Consider the following 4,013-nt stretch of genomic DNA (forward strand, 5'->3'; position numbering starts at 1 on the left):
CTTTGGTGTTTTACCCCCAGACACGTGTTGTTCTCACCTCATGGCGGCTGTGCGCAGCCTTCAGATCAGACTGTTGGATTATCACAGATCTCAAGGTCTAAATAAAATCTATTTTGATAAGATCAGTGTTTGCTGCTCTGCTCCTTATTTACATAAGCTTCTCTTTTAATACCACAATAATGAAATACATGTCCGGCTGTGGAAATTAGCCAACCGGAATTGTCTACAATATATTTTATTGTTTGGGGGAAAACGACATAAAATGTATGTAATTTAGGTAAGAAAAGCAAGTTTAGAGTAAGTGAAGCTTCAAGTCAAACAGACAGGGGCCTTGACGTTTTCAGAACCCCTCCCCACATTCATGCTACACTTGTTAATATCAGTACCCCAGCAATTGTAGCAACATTTTAACATTTCACTCAACTTCCACCTTTTTTAAATGTTGGTTTCTTCTGAGACGTTTGCTTGATTGGTGTACTGGTAAATTATCCTGACTGGACCTGACAATCAGCAGAGCTCAGAGGCTGGATCAGAACCAAGTCATTCCTGCAGCACTGAAGGTTCCTCAGAGCTCAGAGACGTCCAGAACTCGAGATGGAAGAAAGGTCTGACGGGCTGCGACTAGTAGGTGAACGGTATCCATGATGCCTCCCCCAAATGTCTTCAGAATGGCTTGCAAATTTTGCAGTGTTCATTATTTTATTGGGGCGGCTGTGGCTGAGTGGTTGGAGATGACAATTAGACTCTGACCATCTCAAGAGTATTTCGACACCTTCATGGGAATTCTTTGACAGAAAACATCCGAGGCTAATGTCTCAGTCTAATTACCACACTGGTAATAAATAATTGAAAAGCTGGTTAAAAAACAAACAAACAATTGCTTATCCTCTTTTCAAAGGTGCACTCCAGCAGATAAAAACATACAGTATGGACCTGATGAGCTTCAGAGACCCTGTGTGGAGACGGGACTCAGTTTCAGAATGACAACTAGAACTTCAGTCCACTGATCTGAGCTTTATGGCAGAGAAGCAGGTGAAGCTTCTCAGAGCAGATCCTCTGATCTGATGAGACTGAACTGCTGAACTGTTGGGTTTCATTTCTAAATGGTGTGTCTGAAGAACTCGGGACCACTCAACTGCCCAACACCGTCTTAATGTGAAGCATGGTAGTTTGTTATATATATACAGTATATATACACACACATGTATACTGCTGGTGCTTCAACTCAGGACTGAGTAAAGGCTCTGACTACTTCCTGAAGCCATTGAATAAATCATGACTTTGAGCAGCCAGTCCCTGAGCTCTCATGAATAAAGTTAAACCACATAAACTTTAATGTCAGTTCTGATTGTGATTTCTGTCTCAATCCTGACTGGTTCAGACACGCGTCTCTTCAGTATCAAACAGGTCCAGGAGCCAGGCCTGGATGATCTACATGCTGTTGATTTAGCCAAAGAAAAGTACTTTTTGTACACTCTGGGGTGGTGGTGGTTGAACGTTGTCTTTTTTTGCATCTTCAGCTGGTTGTGGCTCCTTCAGATGAGAATCATCAACACAAAGACAAAAAAAAAAAAAATCATAGAATGTTCTGTTTCTTTGACATTCCATTAGTTTCTGCTCTAATCAGCCCCTGATTTAAGCTAACCATGGTAAAACCAACCGAACTGTTAGTTCTGTTTTAATGACAAATATCTCAAGTGTTTCTGCTGTCAGCCAGAGCAGCCTGAGTTTAAGTTCACCTTGTGAGTATCACTTGCAACTCCTGAGCATCGTTGGTTGTTTTCCTGAACAAATTTTACAAACTGTTACATTTTCTGTAAAAAGTAAAAATAAATAAAGACAAAAGATACATGTATGTTGCTTAATATTTAATTTATTGCTTTTATTGTGCAGAATTTCTTCCTTTTTTCCCTGCCTTCCTTTTTGAGGTTGTGTCTCATGAAAAACAGTCCGGTCTAATAAATCAGAGAAATGGACACCTCTTCCAAACACCCCCACCTGAAATTAGAGTATTTTTAATTTCATCTGTGTCAAATAAAACAGACAGAAACACAGCTTTATAGATTAATTTCTAATTTAGTTTGAAGTAATAATTCGGAAATAATACTCCAGATTAACACAGTTAAATATGGGGGAAAAATTATGTGAAGTGACTAATGCCCCTTTTCCACTGGCCGATAGTCATTCAGACCAGTCACTGTAGAGCTTTTTGGGACTGGGATGATGGTGGCAGTCTTCAGGCAGGTGGGAGCTGTCTCCAGGGTAAGTGAGGTGTTAAAGATGTCTGCCAGCACCTCACAGAGCTGATCAGCACATTCCTTCAACACTTTTCCGGGGATGTTGTCTGGGCCAGTTGCTTTGTGCGGATTAATCCTCCTGAAGGTACTCCTTACTTCTGCTGAGGTCACGCTGAGATGCTCTTCATCTAGTGGTGAGGTGAGTCTGGTGCTGGGTGGTCTGTTCGGGTCTTCAAAGCGTGCATAGAACTTGTTGAGGGCATCAGGCAGAGATGGGTCTTTGGGGCATTGTTCACTCCTTCCTTTATAATCTGTTATGCACTTAATGCCCCTCCACATGCTCCGTGTCTTGATCGTGTCTTGATTATTGAGCTTTGAGGATTTCTTTCACATTTTAAAATCCCAGGAACTTACATTATAGTTTTAAGTTGCTGTGACAGCTTTAGCTAATGATCTCCAAGCTGCTGACGCCAAAAATGTCCTCCTTAAAGAAGAGTAAGCACATTTTCTAAATTTTAAATCAGGCCATTTTACAGGCTCTGCAACTTTATATAATCAAAGTTGTTCCCCATGAATCAGTTCTTGGACTACTTACTTTAAATTTTGTGTCAAGCATCTGGATGGAAAAGTATCATATGCTAATTTCCACATTATGCAGATGAGACTGTGATGTACTTTACATCTTATATGGAGATTTATCTGCTCTAATACAGTTCAGGAGACTTAAATAACTCCAAGTTAGTTTTAAAAGCCAATAATTATCATAGTTTTTTTTTTGTTCCATTTTTATTTATTTTTTAGTGTCTTGTATTTTTAGGATTTAGTTAGTTCTTTACCTCTGTTCAGTTTCTCTATATCTCAGTTAGTATTTTTCCAGTCAGCCTGCCAGCCTACTTGTTTCCCATTTCACCAGTTGGTTAAATGTGCAAAATTGCCACAATGGCCAGTCTGTATTTAAGTTCCCTCTGGCCGTTCATAAATAACTGATGAAGTTGGCCACTTCCCACACAGATGTGAGTTTTCAGAAATGAAGCAAGCAGTGCAGAACCAAAAGAGGCGTGGAGCAGAGCTCAGCTGGGTTGAAGTAGAGCACAATGCATTAAATGTGTGACGCCACATCAAAAAGAGCCAGTTGAGGTGGTTTGGGCATCTATGCTCCCTGGGTGCCTCACTAGATAGGTGCTTTGGGCATGTTCAACTGGGACGAGACCCCAGGGAAGACCCAGGACACGTTGGTGAGTATATCTCTCGGTTGGACTGGGGACACCTTGGAATCCTCCAAGAAGGGTTGTAATAAGAGGTGGCTGTGGAAAGAGATGTCTGGGTCTCCCTGCTCAAGCTGCTGCCCCGGAGACCCCACTTACAAAAAAGCTGAAGATGATGGATGGATGGATGGATGGATGGATGAATGGATGGATGGATGGATGGATGGATGGATGATGGATGGATGGATGGATGGATGGATGGATGGATGGATGGATGGATGCAGTTTGCGTGTTGTATTTTAGTGCTGTTTTGAGTCATTATCTATCTAAGGCACTCTTACAAATGAGAGTTAAAGTCTCAACTGTTTGTCCTGGTTAAACAAAATACTTCTTATATTACTACTACTACTACTACTACTAATACCACTACTACCACTACTACTATTACCTATTACTACCATTACTACTACTACTACCACTACTACTTCTACTACTACTATTACTACTATTACTACCACTACTACACTACTACTCCTACTACTACTACCATTACCACTACTACACTACTACT

The sequence above is a fragment of the Nematolebias whitei genome, chromosome 9 (assembly GCF_014905685.2).
Source record: "Nematolebias whitei isolate Nwh7 chromosome 9, NemWhi1, whole genome shotgun sequence".
NCBI lineage: Eukaryota > Metazoa > Chordata > Actinopteri > Cyprinodontiformes > Rivulidae > Nematolebias > Nematolebias whitei.